The following is a 22,917-nucleotide window of genomic DNA, read 5'->3' as shown; positions in this document are numbered from 1 at the left end:
CCCTAAATATATTTGCAACAGTAAATGTAAATTTAAAACATAATGTAGGAATTCAGAAATGCTAGTTGCTATTCTGGCTGAGCGCCACTTTACGTACATTGTTTTATTACCTTTCTTGCTATATATTTCTTGTAAAAATGATTAAATTTTCAGAAATCTATGCAGAGCTGAATACAACCGTAGCTGTAGTCCCTTTCTTTAAGAGTGCTCTAAGGCCTGCAAAAGAGTTAACTGATTGCAAGAAGAGTAGTTTCCAAAAAAACACGGTCCACCCACAATGTGTATCTGTTATATATTTGTAATATAGGTAATTGTGCTTTGCTTCTTGAATTCTTGACATTTGAGTTATTTTTTTCCCTTTAAGAGAATATTTACTTAGTTAGTATTCACTTAATTAGAACTGACTGTTTAATGTTTTCTGGGAGGGTATTTATGGTATTTTCTTTGCTATATTTGCATTCCAGAAATTAAGTCCCCCTGCCATTATTCGGCGAGCCTTTCATACATTAGAATGATGAATTGAAAGCAGAAATGGGAAAAAGACTGCAATGCAATGAAAATTTAATCAGCGTCTTCTGCTGCTTTAATAAGGCAAATAATTCTTATTGGCCGCTGTGTTAAGGTTTCTAATATTTAATTCATAACAAACCTTGCATTATTCTGCAGTAGCATCGACAGCTCCACTTTGCTGCCTGCCAACAGGCAACCATAAAAACTTAAAAGCAGATGTAAATGTCTAAAACAAGGAGAATGATTAGATCTAAAGCGGTCAAAAAAATCAACAATATTGTGAAAGTTTGATGGATCTCTATATTTAGATGCAAAAATGATATTAATTAAACTCACTTGAGGAGATTTTTGTTGGAGTTTGAGGTAACCTTTTACAAAGCATAGCCTTTAGTGCCTGACCAGAGACTCCAAAGGAAAGCAAATGTCAATACAGTGTTGATAATATGGTTCTTTAAACTGGACGCAAACTCTGCCATTAATGCTAGAAGTATCTGGTTCATATTCCTGTGTATGTGAATTCTTTCAGCAAATTTAGTGCTAAAATTGAGCTAATGGAGTAAAATGTTTTATCGTCAATTAACCCAGTTTGAGAAAAGCAGTAGCTTTCACATTCTAATTTTTGTTTGAAATGCCTTTTTAAAAAATTTTGTGACAGAATTAAAGAGAACATATGTTTTTATTTCCTAACCTGAATTTAATGATTCTGTGAATAATAGTATTCCTCTTTCTAGATGACCATCTAGATTATCCCAGTCTTTTGTGTTAGGTTCTGTTGGGCACTAAGTTTGAACCTGAAGAAATGAACAAAAAGATATCGTTGGCCGATTACATGAAAACAGCCTGAATCATTCAGAAGAATGTGGAGAAGAGTATTTCTATAGCGTGAAGCTAGAGAAATGGCAACCTGCCAAAGCTAGGTGCAAGCTCTTGTTACATGGAAGGGCTGGGCCTGTTCTCATTTCTTCTTGAAATGGCTTAATTGGTGTCAGCACCCCAGGGATAAAGGCCTCTAACACTGAAATCCACACGATTCACCCTGTCTCTGCTCAGTGTAGGGAAACTGGTAACAACTGGTGGTGAATGAGGAGTGAACGGTGCTGTAACAATACTCGATGATGTTTGGGATGACAGAAATTAATACGCACTTGCTTGAAGAAAGCAATGATTAATGGCAGTGAGCACGGGAACGCTGTCCCTCCTTTTACTCCACTTTGATGGGGATTGAAAAGCAAAAGGCTGTTTTCATTCTCTGTAGAAAGCAGAGGTCACACAGAGTACATTATAGCAATTTTTCCTCTCTGGTTTTTTTATTTCATAAATATTATGATAAGCATAGATTAGATAGATTTTTTTTATGAAAGCTTAAAAGGATATTTTATGTCACTTAAACATTGTTGTTTATGCATAAAGAAATCACACATTCTTCTCTTCACTTGTTAGATCATTTCCCTTCATGTCAGAATAATTAGTGTAATTAGGAATTAAAAAAGCCCACAAACATGCAGTTGTATTAATGCTGCTTACCATTTTGTAACTGGAATCAAAAGGGCTTAGTTTTCTGAAGACTGCTGGCATAGGATGGGGACAGGAGTGTTGCAGGGGCTTTCACCTTTTCTCTGCCCCTCCCCCATTTTTCTCAGTGAATGTTTGACGTAAATATATTTTGCAAGGTACTTGCACTTGTCAGCAGCTTTCTTAGCCATTTGATAAAGATTCTTTATTCTACAAGAAAGCCTGAAATAACAGAACTGTACTTTGGATAATGAATTCTTCATCTGTGGAGAACTTTAAAACAAAGTACAGTGTTGGCATTTTTTTCTTTTGAGTGAGAAGGCTGATATATCTTTTGGATCCGACAGGAAGACATAAATTAATAGAGTTCTGGAGTTCAGTTTCTCATTAATAATCCATTTTGTCATGGTTCTTGGCATTGTCAGCCTACTAGCTGGTTCATATTTTGCTAAAGGATAAAAGCAGATTATGTCTTAAGGCACAAAGCAAGAATAAAGAGTTTATCGCCTTTTAGGGGGAACTAACATGCTATAAGAAAAATACTGTTTTGCAAAAAGTTTCAGTTTTTAGTTATAGATACACTGTACATTTTTCATAGGTAAAGCTTTTATTTTAAGATCTGTAATGGTGGAACCTTAGGATATTAGAGATTTAGATCATTCTTTAGAGTTGCCCTTGCTGATTATTTATTTGCAAATGTTTGTTTCTCAGGGACAGTTATGGTAGACAGATGTAAGCCTATTTTTATATTTTGTTTTTAGAACTCATAGGTGAGGATATAATTATAGTTCAAAAAGAAATACAGAGAAGTCCCTATTCCTCTCTTTGCACTGGTGGTTCTAGATATTGATACCCCTACCCAGTTTCCTAGACACGGGATCCTTGACAGCCGCTGTGAAGGTTTCAGTGTTTAACCATCTAAAAAAAATCCAGTCAATAAAATAAAATAGCCTTATGTCTAATTTGATGATCCTGTAATGACCCTCTTTATGGAGGCTTTAGAAACAGATTATTTGTAGACCCTGAACCTGGTCACAGATTCTCATAAACGACATAATTTAAAGTTGTTTGTATTTAAAAGAAATTAGTTCTTGTAAAATTGAAGTACCAAACCCTCTCTGATATTTGATAATATGGTCACTGAGATCCCCATTATTTAAGGGCAGGAAGCAAGTTGAGGGAAGATGGGTACAAATCATACCAGGAGTTCTCAATGCATTTAAGAAGTGTGTGTGTGTATGTATTTGTATTGCATATCTTTTAAAGGCTCATTCTTAACAGAAAAATGTGTGTAGTCTTCAAAACTTGGGACTTGTGCTGCCATTCCCAGCTATCCCTAATTTTGTTTGTTCATTTTTAAACTTCCAAGTAAAATGTGGGTGTACAAAAATATCTAGTTGATTATTGAGTTAGCAAGCTATGAGAAAAAAAAGAAGGTTCTATCTGGGTTATAAGATAAAGGAAAGAGTATTAAATTATGACCAAATAGGGAAAATACTGGAAGATTTTACTTATCTCTACTTAGAAGTGCTTATTCTTACTATAATTTGAAAATCTTGGTGTTTTCATTGAAGTTCATTGGATAAAACTGGGCTAAGTTGATACTGGTAGTGGTATGCTACAAAGATTCATTTAGGAATGGAAAGTTTTTTTTTGTTTTGTTTTGAGTTTCTATTCTCTAGGACACTATAAGCTCCTAGAGGGCAGGAATGGTCTGTCGTCCTTTTCTTTTTTCTTCTCCCCCACACACAGAACTTGCTAGGTAACTTATTTTTAAATAAATAAGTAAATGCCTTCTCCACATATTATCTGATGTGTATCTGCTGAGTATTTATTTATTTATTTACTTCCTTCCTTACTATTTTTTTTAAAGATTTTATTTTATTTTATTTTTTTTTTTGACAGACAGAGATCACAAGTAGGCAGAGAGGCAGGCAGAGAGAGAGAAGGAGGAAGCAGGCTCCCTGCTGAGTAGAGAGCCTGATGCTGGGCTTGATCCCAGGACCCTGGGATCATGACCTGAGCCGAAGGCGGAGGCTTTAACCCACTGAGCCACCCAGGCGCCCCACTTAACTTATTTTTGAGTAAGCTCTATGCCCAATGGCTTAAACTCACTACTGGGAGATCAGGAGTCACATGTTCTAACAGCTTAGCCAGCCCCTCTGCTGAATATTTTAAATCTGATGTTACATTCTTCTCATGCTTTATGTAGAAATTTATCTTAACTGTAATAACCACATACAATATAAGAAAACTGCTATAGCTACTTACCTGGATCTTAAGTAATTTATATGCAAATTACTTGTAAGAGTAATTTATATATATTATTACTTCTCTCCCATTACTATCACTAATGATAACATTTATACTAAAAAAAGAAAAATTTGTGGTGAAACTCCTGTTAACATGCTTGGAATTAAATAATCACCTTTGAAGTTTTTACTTTAAAACTAGGTATGATAAGCAATCAATTTCATAACTAGAAAATATTTGTGTATTTCCAGATAGTAGTTTTGACTTATGATGATTTAATACTTGTTTCTCTATAGAGTTGGGAAGGACATTTGTTTTAGTACAGTGTAGTGAAATCTTAAAGAGTAGATTTTGACAAGAGACATTTTGCTGACACAGAATATTTTGTTCATTTTGACTCTCAAATAAGTTCTTCTGTCATAATGATTGATTTATATTCATTTTAGACTGTACAGTTTCATGACTGAGTCTTCTATCTATAAGGTACAAAAATCTGTTTAAGTTAATGATAAATTAAATAATTATCTTCAAAGGTGACAGATTGGTCACATGGATTTGACTAGTCCAAAGATTAAGCTAAGATTAAATAAAAATGTACTATGATATGAATTTTTGAAATGAATGCTAGTTTTAAAATTATTATGATTGGGAACACAGAATATAGTAAGGTTTCATTTACTCAATTGCTATAGGTTTTGTACTTTAGACTTAGCTTTAATTACATAACTTATCTGTTCTGTCGTCATTGTTGAACTATTTACTTCCTGTTTTGAACCATCCAAGGATCTTTTGTGGTTCATCAGGTGTAAAAGTATGGGAAATCATATTTTGTATTGATTTTTTTTTTACTGTAACCCTTAGTGCAATTTAAAATAGTTAAAAAACAGAACCCTTAATATTTATAACAAGAAACCATTGGATGTAGTTATGTTATGGATTTCCTAAGTTGCATCACCAGAAGAACATTTCACGTGCCAAGGGAATTTGGTGCATGCTTAGTGGTGGGTTAGATAGTAGCTCTTTGGTTGAGGTATATGTCTAAATCTCATTTGCTAGTAATAAACTAATTGCTGAATATTTTGCTTCATGAAAATCATTAAAACATGGAAAGCTTACAACTATTTGATGAATATTTTATTCCTATTTTGTCCTTATTCTTAAAAAACATATAATTAAAATATGTTATTTCTTCCATCTAGTAGTTAATAAGTCATAATTGCCTTTCACAAATACCGAAGCGCACCTACTCATAGAAGTTTGAATACAATTGTAGAGTTATAGATACCTTGAAAATCATTATGGATCCCTCATGCAGACCATGTCCCTCAGTTTAAGAACCTCTTTTGTATGGGGTGCCTGCGTGGCTTAGTCGGTTAAGCATCTGTCTGGGGCTCACTCAGGTCATGATCCCAAGGATCCTGGGATTGAGCCCCGCATTGGGCTGCTTGCTCAGCAGGGATTCTGCTTTTTTCTCTCCCTCCGCTTACTGTGCTCTCCCTGCTTGTGCACTTTGTCTCTCTGTCAAATAAGTAAATAAAATCTTAGGAAAAAACCCCTGCTTTTGTAGAGGTTGACTTTTTTCTTTTTTAACCCACATTTTGTTCCAATTTATAATTGCAATACACTTTCTTCTTGGAAGCCTAATGGGTTTACTTTCTTACTAGTGGTTCTACAAACAATCAGAGCACCATTGATCTCTGATTCTAGTGAATGTTTGGTTGTATTGAGGAGAAAAGATCAGGAATATGAATTAGAACAATTGCATGGAAGGAAAGTACAAGCTAGCAATGAGACTTGGCTTCTGATAGACCTGGAAAAAAGGACAGGGACTTGGAAGAGGGCAATCTGAAATTTGGGATGTGGATTGTTAAGGGACTTATTTGGTGATTAGCATGTTTTAACTTGTAATAAAAAGAAATATTGTTTACACTCTAGGTAGTATAAGCTCCTTGTGAGGAAGGGAATTTGTCTTATTGGCAGCTTCTTTGCTCCCTGGTGCTTTGTTAGGGATTCAAGTTTTGCTTCATGATAGAATTCCTTTAAAATATATGCAGATCTTATGTATATTGTGTGTGTTTATGTGTTTGTGTGTGTGTGTGTGTGCATAAATGTATATGTCTTGTGTATATATATAAAATAAATGATTCCTTAGGTAGAAAACTATACTTAATATATTAAACTTTCCTGAATGAAGATTTTTGAGAAAAATATCTATATCAGTAATTCTCAAGTTTTTTGATCTTTGGATCCCCTTAATACTCTTAAAAGAATTTTTTTTAAAGATTTTATTTATTTATTTGACAAAGAGAGAGATCACAAGTAGGCAGGCAGATAGAGAGGAGGAAGCAGGCTCTCCGCAGAGCAGAGAGCCCGATGTGGGGCTCGATCCCAAGACCCTGGGATCATGACCTGAGCCGAATGCAGAGGCTTTAACCCACTGAGCCACCCAGGCACCCCTCTTAAAAGAATTTTTAAGTGGGTTTAGTATCTGTCAATATATATTGTACTAGAAATTGAAACAAACTTTTAAAATATTTAAGTTACTTAACAAATTATAAACTTGTTATTTTTTTTTAAGCATTTTTATTTTTAAGTGATCCTTACACCCAACGTGGGTCTTGAACTTAAAACTCCAAGATCAAGAGTCACATGCTGTGCTGACTGAGCAGCCAGGTGCCCCATAAACTTGTTACATAACAAAATCAACATTATTATAATTATCAACTCTTTACATGTTATCCTAAAGAGCATTTTCCAAAACAAAACAAAATGGTAAGAATGGCATTATTTTACGTTTTTGCAAGTTAGAAGACAGCTGGATTCTCATACATTTCTGTTTATGTCCATTGCCATATGGTTGATATATATGAAGTGATATTTGACATCATGTAGACATATAATTGGAAAAGGGAAGAATATTTTATTTTATTAAAGATTTAATTTATTTAGAAGAGAGAGAAAGCACAAGCAGGGGGAGGGGCAGAGGGAGAAACAGGATCCCCGTCAAGCTGGGAGCCTCAGGTGGGGCTCAGTCCCTGGACCCTGGGATTGTGACCTGAGCCAAAGGCAGATGCTTAACCTACTGAGCCACCCAGGTGCCCCAGAAGAGTATTTTAATAACAATTTACAGTCACTGTGGATGTTCTTTTTTGATGCTACTCCAAAACTTGACCAGTGGTAGTTTCTCAAAGGTTACTTCAAATGTGGAATCTAAAGCCACATTTAAAAACTTTCTACTCTATTTCATTAAAATCTGTTGGTCTAGTATCACATTGGTGATTCTACCCATGTACGATTTTGTAACATCATGTCTTGTTCATTTGGAAAATATTGGTTCACTGAGTTATGTTTATCTTCCAAATGTTAACACGTTTCATTATTTAAGTTTAAAAAAATTACATCTGTTGGATAAGGAAGACGTGGAATGGGAGTGCCTGCACACGTGTATACGTGTGTGTACACACACACACGAATATTATACAGCCATAAAAAAACATGAGAGAGTTTATACCATTTGAGACAACATATGTGGACTTAGAGGGTATTATGCTAAGTGAAATAAGTCAGAATGAGAAAGACAATACCATAAAACTCCTCTCAAATAAAAATGAATTAAGAAACAAAAAGCAGAATCAGACATATAAATATAGAAAACTGATGGTTGCCAGAGGGGATGGGAGTTAAGGGTGGGCAAAATGGGTAAGAGGGAGAGGGGGACCCAGGCCTCTAGTTATGGAATGAATAAGTCATGGGTATAAAAGGCATAGTATAGGGAATATAGTCAATGATACTGTAATAGTGATGTTTTGAGACAAATGCTCACTTGTAGTGGGTGAACTTTGCATAATGTATAAGCTTGTCAAATTACTAAGTTGTACACCTGAAAGTGATGTAGCATTGTGTGTCAACTATACTCAAATATAAACAAGCAAAGACTGACGATGGGAAAACAATTACATTTGTTAATATTACATGTAAATATCAGAAAAGTTTTTAAGTACTGGGAAGCTGTCATACTTAAAGTGGTGGACACAATACAGTGTTACAAAATTCTAATTTTTTCACTGAAACATAGTTATTTTCCAAAAACTGGAAAGTTCATTTTCCAAGAAAAAGTATGCCAAATATCTAATTTGAAATAACCATAGTTTGTAAGTCACTTGTTTTCAAAGCAGCGAGTTCAGCTTGGAACTCAGTTGTGCAAGTGTTTTGTTCTCATACTTAATATGCAGCAGTGGTGTTTTGTGTATAATTCTTGTTTTGTCACACAGAATATTAAAAAGACATGTACTCAAGGTATAATTAAATGAATAATTTTTACTGTTTCATCAAGGACATTCTGAAGTGAAAAAGTTTTTTGTTTGTTTGTTTTTTCAGTGCCTGGTAAAGAATGCAAGGACTGCTAGTATAGTTCGGTGCCATTGCCTTGCTTGGTTGCTAAGGCACCAGGAATTTCGTCTACCTGTGCTTGTGTACTGTCCGTGCAAATGTCAACACAGTAAGAAAGGGCAATAACCTTTTACTATGGTAAAAATCATTTTGATTTTGTGGACTCCTGAAAGGGTCTCAGGAAAGCCTGGGCATCCATGTGTCACCTTTTGAGAAGTAAACTACATATAAAATATAACTTGTCTAACGTTCATGATTTTATTTTTGTGTCCAGTATCTGTATGGAACGATTACCTGAAAAGACGTAGATTTTTATTATGCTACTCCTGAAGGTAACAATACATCCTTCAGCCACTATTGTGGTCCTCTGGGAGTATTTATTAAGTGTCTATACAAATATAATGTTCCACTGAATAGTTTTCGAAGTTAAGATACAACTTTGCGTTTGTAAAGCGGACCCTGTAGTCATTCTTGACTGCACTCATAAAAGTAAAAGGGGAGATCAACTGATGCACTTTGGCCACACATATCTAGCATAAGCATCCTGGGGTCTGAGGAAGTTGCAGAGTGATTATTTATGAAATAAGGGTTGGACTGGGTGATTTCTGAGGTCTCAGTCAGCTTTAATATTTACTATTTAAAAATGCTAAGTGTGTTTTTCAAAGCAGAATTGGCCCATTTAATCAAACTGGTTATGTATTAATGTTGTTTTCACAGTATTGAAAGGTGGAATATACTGTACGGAAGAGGAAATAGAGGGGGCTTGTAAATGGAGAAGGTTTCTGGAAGCAAGTGGGTTTCAAGTGGCAGGGAAGAAGAAGTTGAATGGTAAGGAGATGCACATTGCAGCTTCTTTAACATATCTCTGAGGAGTCTTTGTGCTCTTCAATAGAATAGCAAAGAAGGAAAATTTGAGTTCAGAAAGAACACTAAGGCCTATCAGAATCTGCCAGTGGTGTGCTCTGATATTGCCATATGTAGTATGAACTATTAAAAAAACCTCTAAAGTAAAAAGTGGATCAGAACATAGTGTTGATTCTCAGGTTCTCTTAGCCCCATTTATTGCATTTTGACTGGAAAGCTATAATTTTTTTTTTAAGGGGTAAACCTTATTTAGACTTTTTTTTAAAAAGATTTATTTATTTATTTATTTATTTGACAGAGAGAGATCACAAGTAGGCAGAGAAGCAGGCAGAAAGAGAGAGGAGGAAGCAGGCTCCCTGCTGAGCAGAGAGCCCAATGCGGGACTCGATCCCAGGACCCTGAGATCATGACCTGAGCCGAAGGCAGCGGCTTAACCCACTGAGCCACCCGTCGCCCCTTATTTAGACTTTTAAGATATTTTATGGTCTTTCTCCCCTTCCCCCTTTTTTGTTTTTTAAAAAACTTTCCACCAAATGTGGGGCTTGAACTCACGACCTGGAGAGCAAGAGTTACATGCTCTACTGACTGAGCCAGCCAGGTGCCCCTCTGTGGTCTTCCTCTGACATTCTGTAAGGAAGAAGTAATACTCAGTTAAGGGGAAAAAAAGGTCCCTCAAGCTCAGTCCAGCACAGTGTCAAAGTCCTCTGTAAAAAATTGCTAGTTGGAGGGACTCCGTGAATCCTGGGAAGGTGCTGTTTAGATCGTTAAAAAGGAGAAGGGGCTTCTGTAAGGCAATTTTGTGTTCAGGCAAATCAAAGTTGGAAGGTGGAAAAGCTGCTATTGTGGCAATGTTTAAGGAGAAAAGACTCCAGAGACCGTGTATTTTGGAAATATTTGACAACATTAGCAACATCAACTGCTGACAAAAAAAGAACCACCTCTTTGGCAAATCTTTCACAGTTGTGCCAAGAAAAGCAGCTTCATTGGAACATTTTCATAAACTATCATCAGTTATGCAGCGGCAGCTTCACAAATCAGAAATGATATCTTCAGGCGCTGCTGTCAAGTGTTATTCAAATAATACCAGCCTCACATTTGAATAGCAGCAGACATTTTGAATTAATTAATCAGATGAGATAGTCTAGGCCTTTTCTCATTAGTCTCTGGGTCAGGCTTGGGAAGATATATGCGTTGGTGATGATATACTTGTCTTTAATCGTGATTTATGAAGATTTAGGATTGTGTGTGATTTGTCAAAGGTTCTGGGAAAAGGCTGGTGCATATTTCATTACCTAATCTGAGATTGATTTTATGATGCTAAGAGATATCACAGTATTGTTCAAATGTGTGGGAAGTACAGGTAGACACAGCATCTCAGGCTTTTTAGTGGCTTATCTTTTCAACTGTCAAACAATGCTGTAAACTTTAACTGCTTGTAGTTAACAATTCCTGCTTTAATTATAGGCAGATTTTTCATTCTGTCCAAAGGGAGAAGTTTCAGTGGTTATTTAGCTAAAATGCATAGCAGACATTATAACTATGACCTGGTATGAATCATGGACAAAGTTGATAAATTTCATGGGTTGGTCATGGTGAAAATATAAAATTTCATGGCTTGTCAAAGATTAATAGAAAAATCCCATTAAAATGGTGCAAATAATGGAAGAACAACAAGTAAGGTTGCTCTCCTTACATGTTACCTTCCCTCTCAGGACTAACTTTAGTAAAATTAGGATGTGAAATCATGCTTTTCTCAGTTATTCAAGCAATGTTTATGTGAAATATCTTGTATAGTGCTTGATATATAGTAGATACTGAATATTTGCTAATTTTCTTTTCTCCTTTTCTACCTACTTTTCTTCCTTTGCATTTGATGGTTGCAGTTCTGTTAGTCTTGCTTAAGCTTTACATTCATAACAGTTTGAATTTTTAATTCTTCTGGGTCTTAAGTTTTTGGAGAATGTTTTATTTTGGGGTGAGGAATGTACGCATGGGAGTCCTTCATGTTAGCAGACTGGATAATCAGGGGACCTAGTGTGATACAGAGCTCATGTTGTCTCTGCTTGTACAGTGTGTGTCTGTGTGTGTTATAGTAGCACAGTAGGTGGTGGATACACAAGAAATCAAAATATTAACCTCTAAGTACATAAGAAGCATGCACTGCTTAATTCAAGGTGGATCTTTCTTCACTATCTGCCTCCTGAGGGCAGTTACATGTTTGTGATAAGGAGGATCTGTTTTTCATTCCACTCTCAAGCAAACTAAAATGTATATTGCTTGAAGAATTAAGAAATGGTAAGGTGATTTGCAATCTTGTCATACAAAATAAAAACTTGGCCCCCCCATTTTAGACAGATGATTGACAGGAATTGTTTTATTGGAATGATATAGCTATTAATAATTATTAGTTCTTTGTCACTTCTTTGTTTTGGGAACTGGGTTAGTACTCCTAAAGCAACATTTGGCACATCTTAACACAATTAGAGTTGGACAGTTCTAATTGATGTTCACATTGGGGAAGGCAGTTTATAAATAATAAGATGCACTAATATTTGGAGAGAGAGAATATTTAAGAGTAATTTGGGAAGCAGCTTGACACAGTAGAAAAATACTGGTTTTAGAATTCAACCGATTTAAGTCCCACCTCTGGAGCTGCTACTTAATTGATTTGTAACCTCTCCAAGTTACCTAATGTTACCTGAGCATTTTCCTGATCTTTTTCCTGATCTGAGGTTGCTAATAGCTAGCTTTCAAGGTGGTTGTGAGAATTAGAGGTGAATGTGTACACAGCATCTAATGTGGTATCTGGCATAAATCACAGTTTTTGCTGTTATTTAATCTGTTCATTTATTTCTTCGAGAAACATGGATTGAGGACTCATTATACGTTAGTAACATAAGTAAGGCATCAGAAGTACAAAGCAAGTACTTTCTGGTGAGAAATAGAGTGATATATGTGGATAAATATAAGCGGAATCATCAAGTGAGAAGAAAAGGCAGGAATGGGACAGGCAGAGATCACATCAGTGAGGCTTTAATTCTGTGTGGGGAGAAGGTTTTATTCTGTATTTTGGGTAGTTACTGATGGATTTAAGCAAGAGAGTGATATCAGATTTTCCACATGATTCACTTTGGAAACTATTAGAAGGAACATACTGGTTAAGAGGCTTTCTCAAGTCAGTGATGATGTATGTACTTCTAGAGGGTAATAGTAGAGATTTAAAAAGAGGGAAAAATGGTTTTAATAAAACTAAAAAAAAAAAGGTAAGGATTAGTGATTGATTAGAATTTTTTTGTCTCCCTTCACTGTCTGACTTAGCCTATGTATCCTTAAGAACTTATTAGGCTGGGTGTCCTTCTTCCAGGAAACGTTTGAACTTCCCCAGCTCATGTGCTCCAGTAGCATCCTGTTTTTTTCCCTTCTTACTGTGCTTATGATACTATATTTTGATTATGTGTTTAATTTTATATTGCTGTCAGTTAATTGTGAGCTCTGTAAGGCAGAGATATGTTTTGTTCATCGTTGTGTCAGCTAGCACATGGTAGGAAATAGTCAATGTCAATTTGTTGAAATGAACTGAATATAGAATGTGAGGGAGGAGAATACATGGATATTTGTTTGTTTTTAGTAGGTGACCAGGTAAGTAGTTGTCATCAACTGAGAAATTTTAAAAATGGGATTACATAAAAAAGAATAAAAAGGGGCACCTGGGTGGCTCAGTGGGTTAAGCCTCTGTCTTCGGCTCAGGTCATGATCTCACGGTCCTGGGATCGAGTCCCGCTTTGGGCTCTCTACTCAGCAGGGAGCCTGCTTTTTTCTCTCTCTCTCTCTGTCTCTGCTTGCCTCTCTGTCTACTTATGATCTCTCTATCTCTGTTAAATAAATAAATAACATCTTTAAAAAAAAAAGAATTAAAAAAAATAAAAATAAATAAAATGGAATTGCAGGGTCATGGGGTATGTTCGTTATCAGTTTTGGTAGATAATGTCAAATTGTTTTCCAAAATGTTTATAGTAGCTTATATTTATGTCAGCACTATATAGTTATTCCATTCGTTGAGGGGATCAGTTTAAAAAATATATCCTGGGATGCTTGGGTGTCTCAGTCCGTTAAGCCTCTGCCTTTGGCTCAGGTCATGATCCCAGGATCCTAGGACTGAGTCCTGCTTTAGGCTCCTTATTAGCTGGGAGCCTGCTTCTCTTCTCCCTCTGCCTGCTGTTTCCTGTGCTTGTGTACTCTCTCTTTCTCTGACAAATAAATAAATAAAATCTTAAGAAATTAAAAAATATATATCCTTAGGTGAAAGTCATATAACCATAGTTAACCACTTTGTATAATTCAGTGAGACTTAGTACATTTGCTAAGTGTAAAATTACATGACACTTAGTACATTTGCATTGTTGTGCGACCACTTCTCTCTAGTTCCAGAACATTTTCATCACCTCAGAAGGTAATCACGCATATCTGTTAAGCAGTCACACACTGTTTCTCCCTCCCCACCACCACTGGCAATACAATCTGCTTTTTGTCTCTGGATTTACCTATTCTGGATATTTTACGTAAATGGAATTATAGTTGACCTTGAACAACACAGGTTTGAACTGTGCAGATCCACTCACAGGCAGATTTTTTACAGTGCAGTACTGTAAATGTATTTTCTTATGATTTTCTTTTTTCTTTTTTAAAGATTTTATTTATTTATTTGACAGACAGAGATCACAAGTAGGCAGAGAGACAGGCAGAGATAGAGAGGGAAGTAGGCTCCCTGCTGAGCAAAGAACCTGATGTGGGGCTCGATCCCAGAACTCTGGGATCATGACCTGAGCTGAAGGCAGAGGCTTTAACCCACTGAGCCACCCAGGTGCCCCTCTTATGATTTTCTTAATATTTTCTCTATTCTACTTTATTATAATGATATGGTATTTAATACATATTCCATACACAGTATGTGTCAATCAGCTGTTTATGTTATTGGTGAGGTTTCTGGACAATAGGCTATTAGTAATCAAGTTTTGGGCAAGTTGAAGTGGATTTTCAACTCCGTAGGGGGTTGGAGGCTCTAATTCCCTCAATTGTTCAGGGTCAGATATATACAGTATATGTGGTGACTGACTTCTTTCACTTAACAGTGTTTTCACGTTTCTTCCATGTTGTGGCATGTTTCAATACTTCATTCCTTTTTATGGTCATAATATTCCATTTTGTAGCTATACTGCATTCTGTCCATTCTTCATGTTATGACATGTGGGCTATTTCTGGGTTTTGGCTATTTTTGAATAGCTCTTGTGAATATTAGGAACATTTGTGAACAAGTGTTTGAGTACATGTTTTCAGTTCTTTTGGGTATATACCTAGGAATGGAATTTATTGATAAGTGATAAATAGTGATAGTGATAAATCTATTTCTAACTTTTTGAGGAGACACCAAACTGTTCTCTACAGTGAGTGCTTCATATTATATCCCTATCAGCATTGTGTGGGGCTTCTATTTTCTCATGAACACCTCTTATTTTCTATTAAAAAAAAGTTGTTGGGACACCTGGTTGGCTCATCCAGTTAAGCGTCTGCCTTTGGCTCAGGTCATGATCCCAGGGTCCTGGGATCAAGCCCCACATCAGGCTCACTGCTCAGTGGGGAGTCTGCTTCTCCCTCTCCCTCAGCCCGCCCCTCCCCCTACTTTCTCTCTCTCTGACAAATACCATCGTACTAGGTGTGAAATGATACCTCATTGTGGTTTTGATGATTTGCATTTCCCTAATAATTACTGATAATGAAAATCTTTTCATGCTTTTTGTCCATTTATATATCCTCTTTGGAGAAATAACTGTTCAGACCTTTTCCCCATTTTTTATTTGGATAGCTTGTCTTTGTTGTTGAGTTGTAACAGTTTTCTTTATATATTTTGGATACTAGACTCTCCTTACCAGGTATGTGATTTGTAAATATTTTATCCTGTGGGTGTATTCTGTAGCTTGTTATTTCACATTCTTGGAAATGTTCTTTGATGCACACAAGTTTTTAATATTGATGAAATCCAGTTTATCAGTTTTTCCTTTTATTGCATTTGCTTTTAGCATTATATTTAAGAATTTATTGCCAAATCCAAGGACCTGAAGACCACTATATTTTCTTCTAAGAGTTTTGTGGTTTTAGCTCTTTTATTTATTTATTTATTTATTTTAAATATTTTATTTTTATTTATTTGACAGAGAGAGATCACAAATAGGCAGAGAGGCAGGCAGAGAGAGGAAGGGAAGCAGGCTCCCTGCTGAGCAGAGAGCCTGATGCTGGGCTTGATCCCAGGACCCTGGGATCATGACCTGAGCCGAAGGCGGAGGCTTTAACCCACTGAGCCACTCAGGCGCCCCAGCTCTTTAATTTAGATGGGTTGATTGAGTTAACTTTTGCATATAGTATGAGGTCGTGGTCCAGCTTTGTTCTCTGGGATGCAGATACTCATCTGCCCCAGCACCATTTGTTGAAGAGATCGTTCTTTCCCCACAGAATGGTCCTGCCATCTTCGTAAAAAATCTCTGCTAAGGGGCCTAGGTGGCTCAGTTAGTTGAGCATCTGACTCTTGCTTTTGGCTTAGGTCATGGTCTTGGAGTCAGGAGATCCAGCCCCATGTGGGGTTCTGTGCTCAAGGAGAGTCCGCATGAGATTCTCTACCAGCCCTCTGCCGTTGCCCCTCCCCCCGACTCTCTCCCTCTCTCTCTCTAAAATGAATAAAAAAATCTTAGAGAGAGAGGGAGGAAGAGAGTGCATGAGTGGGGAGGTAGAGCCAGACGGAGAGGAAGAAAAATCCCTAAGCAGACTCCCCACTGAGCATGGAGCGCAGTGCAGGGTTGCATCCCCAGACGTGGTGACCTGGACCAAAATCAAGAGCTGGAGACTTAACCAACTGACCAGGTGCCCCTGAATAAGGAAACCTTAAACAAAATTTATTGGCTATAGCCATGTGGGTTTATTTCTGGCCTTTCAGTTGTATTCCAATAATCTGTATGTCTGTCCTTATTCCATTACTATAAGTTTTATGATTACTGTAGCTTTTTAGTATATTTTGAAATAGGAAGTTTCCTTAACTTTGTTCTTTTTCAAGACCGTTTTGACTATTCAAAGTGCCTGGAAATTTCATATGAATTTAAGGATTAACTTTCCTCTTTCTACAGAAAATTATGATAGGGATTGTATTGAATTTGTATGTTGCTTTGGATAGTATTACCATCTTAAAAATATTAAGTTTTCTAATCCATGAGCATGGGATATATTTCCATTTATTTAATTCTTCAATTTCTTTGGCAATATTTTGTAGTTTTAAGTGTACTGCCTTTCACCTCCCTGGTTATATTTATTCCTAGGTATTTTATTCTTTTGGATGCTATTGTGAATGGAATTGTTTTCTTAATTATGTTTATGGATTATTCATTGCTGGTGTATGGAAATGCAACCAGTTTTGTGTGCTGATCTTCTACCCGGTAATTTTGCTGAATTTATTTATTGGCTCTGGTAGGTTTTTTTGTGGATTCTTTGGAATTTTCCTTACATAAAATCATGTCATAGAAGAATAGATACAGTTTTACTTCTTCCTTTCCAGTTCGAATGCCTCTTATTTTTTCTTTTGCCTCATTGACCTGGCTAGAACGTCTAACACTTTGATGAATAGCCATGATGAAAGTGGGCATCCTTGTCTTGTTCTTGATTTTAAAGGGAATGTTTTCAGTCTGTTACTATTGTGTATTATGTTACTTGTGGGTTTTTCATGAATGCCCTTTATGATGTTGAGGAAGTTTCCTTCTATTCCTTGTTTTCCAAGCATTTTTATTATGAAATAGCATTGGATTTTGTCAAATGTGGTTTTGTATCAATTGAGATGATCATGTTTTTGTTTGTTTTTAACTCATCCTGTGAGTGTGGTGTATTATTTTGATTTTCATATGTTGAACTACTGTTGCACTCCTGGGATAAGTCCCACTTGATCATGGCATATAGCCCCTTTAAAATGCTCTTGGGTTTGGTTTGCTAATATTTTATTAAAGATTTTTGCATCTACATTCATAAAAGATAGTGGTTTGTAGTTTTCTTTTTTTGGTGCAAGTTTGGCTTTGGCATCACAATAATACTTGTGTCAAAGAATGGGTTAGAAATGTTTCTTCCTTTCCTGATCTTTTGGGAGAGTTTGAGGATTGGTGTTAGTTTGATGCAATTCACCAGTGAAGCCATCTTATCTTGGCCTTTTTTTTGTTGGAAAAAAAATTTTTTAAGATTTTATTTTTTTGAGATGCCTGGGTGGCTCAGTTAGTTGAGCAGCTGCCTTCGGCTCAGGTGATGATCCCGGCGTCCTGGGATCGAGTCCCACATCGGGCTCATTGCTCGGCAGGGAGCCTGCTTCTCCCTTTGCCTCTGCCTGCCATTCTGTCTGCCTGTGCTTGCTCTCTTTCCCTCTCTCTCTCTCTGATAAATAAATAAAATCTTAAAAAAATTTTTTTTTTTTTATTTGAGAGAGAGAGAGAGCACATAAGCTGTCTGGGGTAGGGGCAGAGGCAGAAGGAGAAGCAAACTCCCTGCCGAGCAGGGATCCTGATGCAGGTCTCAGTCCCAGGACTCTGGGATCATCACCTGAGCTTAGGGCATATGCTTAACCAAGTTCCCTCTTGGAAAATTTTTTGATTAACTTCTTCAGTCTCTTCACTTGTTACAAATCTATTCAGACTTTCTTTTTCTTCTTGATCCTGTTTAGTTAATTTGTGTGTTTTCAAGGAATTTGTCTATTTTTTCTAGGTAATCGATTAGTGTACAGTAATTCTTTTTATCTCTATAAGGTTAGTGATAATGTTTCTACTTTCTAATTTTTAGTTATTTGACTGTTCTGTCTGGTTTTAATCTAGCTAAAGTTTGTCAATTTTGTTGATTTTTAAAGAACCAGAATTAGTTTCCTTGATTATGTTGGCTTTCAAGTCTCCATTTCTTTTTTAAAAAAGATTTATTTATTTATTTCAGAGAGAGAGAGAGTGTGTGTGAGTGGAAGGGGCAGAGGGAGAGGAAGAGAGAATCTCAAGCACACTCCATGCTGAGCATGGAGCCCTATGTGGGGCTCGATCCCATGACCCCAAGATCAGGACCCGAACCAAAACCAAGAGTTGGCTGCTCAACTAACTGTGGCCCTCTATTCTCCGTTTTTTATATCTCTATCTTATTATTCCCTCCTTTCTGTTAGTGTCAGATTTTGTTTGTTGTTGTTGTTTTTCCTAGTTCCTTAAGGTGTAAAGTTAGGTTATTGATTTGAGATCTTTCTTTTTTTGATATAGGCTTTTATATCTATGTAGTCCCTCGGAGCACCACTTTTGCTATATCTTGCAGGTTGTGGTATATTGTGTTTTCTAAAGTATGTCTTATAAATTTTTGTTCCTTATTCCATTATCTCCTTTTGTGTTTAATTGATTTTTTAGTAGTGTACTGTTTTGACTCTCTTCTCATTTCCTTTCATGTAAACTTTTTAGATAGTTTCTTAGTGGTTACCATAAGGATTACAATTAATATCCTAAATTTATAGTGAAGTCATTTAAATTTGTATCAACTTGGACACCTGGGTGGCTCAGATGGTTGGGTCACTGCCTTCGGCTCAGGTCATGATCCTGGAGTCCTGGGATTGAGTCCCATATCAGGCTTCCCCTGCTCTGCAGGGAGCCTGCTTCTTCCTCTCCCTCTGCCACTCTCCCTGCTTGTGCTCTCTCTCTCTGTCAAATAAATACATAAATTTGACCTTTTTAAAAAACAAATAAATAAATTGGTATCAACTTATTTTCAGTAACATATAAAAACTTGACTCCTATACAGTTCCATTTCTGTCCTTTATGTTGTTATTGTCATAAATTATATCTTTACACATTGTGTACTCATTGAAATACTTATATATTTTTAAATGTATTTGTCTTTTAAGTAATACAGGAAATACAAAGAGAGTTACAAACTAAAATGCAGTGACATTGGTTTTCGATTTTTATATTTATTTAGTTATCTTTACTGAAATTCTGTTTCTCCATATGTCTTCTAGTTACTGTCTAGTGTTTTTTCATTTCAGCACCAAGGATTCCTTTTAGCATTTTTGTAGGGCATATTTATTAATGATGAAATCCCTCCACTTTTGTTTGCCCAGAATGCCTTAATTTCTTTTTCATTATTGAAGGATAATTTTAATAGATACAGAATTCTTAGTTGGTACTTTTTCTCCTGCAGCACTTTAAATACGTCATTGTACTACCTTCCAGCCAGCATTGTTTCTGCAAAGAATTTGGCTATTAATCTTATTGAAGATTCCTTTTATGTAATGATTCACATCTTCTTGCTGTTTTCAGGATTCTCTTTTTGTCTTTCAACTATTTGATAATGTGTCTCAGTGCGGATCTCTTTGCATTATATGTCTTAGAGCTTACTGAACTTCTTGGGTATGTAGCTTCATGTCTTTTATCTAACTTTGGATATTTTCTGCCATTATTTCTTCAAATATTCTTTCTGTTTCTCTCTCCTCTCTTTCTGTGACTCTCATTATATCTATGTTCATATGCTTAATGGTGTCCCACAGGTTTCTTGGGCTCCTTTGATTTTCTTCTTTGTTTTTTCTTCTCAGACTAGATAATTTCATTTGACCTGTCTTCAAGTTCAGCAATTCTTTTGTCTGCTCAAATATGCTATTGAAACCTCATGTGAATTTTTCATTTCAGTTATTGTATTTTTCAGCCCCAGATTTTCTGTTTGGTTTCTTTTTATAGTTTTTGTCTCTATTGATATATTCTTTTGTTGAAACTTTTAAAACTTTTTAAAAAATCCCTTTGTCCATAGTTTTCTTTAGCTCTTCAAGCATATTTAGACAGTTTATTTAAAATATTTATATAAAGTTTTTTTTTTTTTATTTAAAAAATATCTGTGCTTCTTCAGGGACAGTTTTTGTTTATTTCTTTTAGAATAGACCATACTATCTTGTTTCTTTGCTTACTTTGTAATTTGTTGTTGTTGTTGTTGTTGAAAACTAGGCATTTTGAATAGTATAATATAGTATCTCTGGAAATCACATTCTTTTCCTTTCTCAAAGTTGTTTCTTGCTGTGGACTGTGGCTTTTATTTGTTTATGGATTTTTTAAAGACTGTTTTTGTAAAATCTGTATTTGTCATGAATGCTGTCTGAAGTCTCTGTTCCTTTAGACTGTATTCAGGTAGTATTTTGATGGTGATTTTCTTGAATGCTGGGAACCCCCCCGGCCCAAATATATTTTAATAAAAATAAAGGAGGAAAATCAAGAAGAAGAAAAGATAAACATTTCCCAGTGATTGCGAACTACTAGCTAGGCCATTTACAACCATGTCTTAGTCTTTACTCTCTTGTGCTGAGCCTAGAAATCAACCACAGGTCAAAGCTTAGGGTAGGGAATTGTCAGGTCCTACAGCATGTGTCCTGCCAGGAGTATTCATTTGATTTTGTAAATCACATAGTATATGTGGTCTTTTAAATGCCCTAATTTCCCAGAAAACTCACTCTCCAGCTTTGTTCCCCAGGTTTTCAGAGCTTTATTGTTTGTTTCAACTATAATCTTTTGCCCCAGTGGGCAGCAGCTTCTTTCTTTTGCTTACAAGTTTTAAAAATCTCTCTCTCTCTCTCTCTCTCTCTATTAAAGGAATGTCTCCTTTTGCACCCTGAGTAGGATCTGAGTTAGGCAAAAGATAAGCACCTTGCATCAGTCCTTCAGACAGCTCTGGACAGGTCCAAACAAACACATTTCTCTTAGAATAAGATCTGCTTTGCTCTCTCCAGAACTAGGGACCAGTGTCTCACACTCAGAACACAGGCTGCTGTTTTTGAGACCACCACTGAGTCGGGTGGGGGAAGGGAAAGTAAAAGTGCTGTGAACCTTTCCTGCTGTTTTAACATTACCTTTTTCATTGTTGTTGTTTCGGCATTTGCCCGTTTGCTATAACCCTTTGATTATTTTAGAGTTCTGAAAAATCAGATTCTGATTTTTTGTTTTTCTTATTTTTTCAATTTTTCTGTGAAGGGACTGGCCCTTGGAGCTTTACTTATTTTGTTGATCTCAGTCTTGAAAGGGAGATACGGTTGACTATGTTGAGTTTGTGGTGCCTATGGGGAGGCTCAGTATATACATTCCATTGAAAGATATAGGGGCTTGAATTTTTCTTTCTAGAGGGAGGAAATCTGAGCTGTAAATAGGGATTGAGAGGTCTCCACCTTACTGTGGAAAATACAAGGGTGGGTGAGATCAGGGAGGATCCCAGGGAAGGTTACCATAGAGGAGACCACACTGGAGGCAGAGAACTAATGGCCACAAAGTACTAGGAAAACCAGGAGAGTGTTGTAGAGTGAAAACTAAGAAGATAGTGGTGCAAAGAGAGGAAAATGATTTCCACTGAGAAGATGAAACTTTCCCAGTAAGATGCAACTGAAATAAGATATCCTTATCATAAACTGGGTCAGTGGAATGATGACATTTGAATGAAAACAGGAGAGGAATTGGATGGTAATTAGAAAATGATGCAAGGTCAGAGATTTTTTTTCTCTTTTAAGTTGGCACAGGATTTGAATATATTAGTTGGAGTGGTAGGAGGGTCTGTAGAGAGGACAGAGTAGAATAGGGAAGAATAGAGGAGCAGGGTGTAAAAGGGGACAGAAGAAAAGAGTTAAGAATACAGATGGAGTTGGCTTTCATTAGATGGTGGATATTATGTTTTTTAAGTTTGGAGATAATGCGAGATATGAATTAGAATTTAGAAAAATTTATAATGGGAAATTGGAAAGCTGAAGGGAAGTGAATCATATGGATTAACTTTTTTTTGATGAAGTAGGAGAGATTGTCTGTAGAGTAAAAGTTGGGCTGGAGTGGCACACAGTTTGAAGGGAGTGATAAAGGCGTGGAAGAAAGAATAAATGTGTGAGCCGGCCAAGGATAAGAAAAAGAATTGATTGTTGAGGGCTCAGCTGAGTTTGGAGGCTGATTCTGAAACAGTACAAGCATGACCACTTTGATTTCTTCAGGAAATTCGTGCAGATTATAAGATTAGCATATGCTTGGGGACTTTTTTTAGCAGATGGGAGAAAAGGATAGGAGTGAAATAGATTATAGGGCTCTGTTGTATGCACAGTTTGGATGTTCAGCTATATAATCCATTGCGGATGGTGGCTAATGGGAGAAAATGGAGGGGTTTGAGGATTGGTTGACTCAATTAGATTGAGGAGCAGGTAGAATGGGGGAAAGGGAATGAGGGGCCTGGCAGGGTTAGTGGCTTTAATTGTAGAATGAGCCATTTGTATTTCACTTCAAAGGTGGAGAAGTTCAAGGTGATGAATTATAAAGTCCAGGATGTGGCCTTGGGAGTTGGTGAGTC

At 36.4% G+C, this 22,917-nt stretch overlaps 1 protein-coding gene across 3 annotated transcripts in view; it reads left to right on the top strand.

Annotated features, from left to right (window-relative positions):
- The window catches only part of PBX3 (PBX homeobox 3), a 217,200-nt gene that overhangs the window by 15,760 nt on the left and 178,523 nt on the right, over positions 1–22,917 (top strand). Inside the window, exon 1 of one of the 3 annotated variants that reach the window (XM_059141026.1) lies at positions 8,656–8,773. The exons of the other annotated variants lie outside the window; for them this stretch is intronic. The gene's annotated coding sequence lies outside the window, so the exon portion shown is untranslated. Of the gene's footprint in view, positions 1–8,655; positions 8,774–22,917 lie in introns of those variants that run through there. 3 annotated transcript variants of the gene reach the window in all.

Source organism: Mustela lutreola, chromosome 12, assembly GCF_030435805.1.
Source record: "Mustela lutreola isolate mMusLut2 chromosome 12, mMusLut2.pri, whole genome shotgun sequence".
NCBI classification, from domain to species: Eukaryota; Metazoa; Chordata; class Mammalia; order Carnivora; family Mustelidae; genus Mustela; species Mustela lutreola.
Note: the sequence above shows the minus strand (reverse complement) of the source record. Positions and strands in the feature narration are given on the sequence as shown.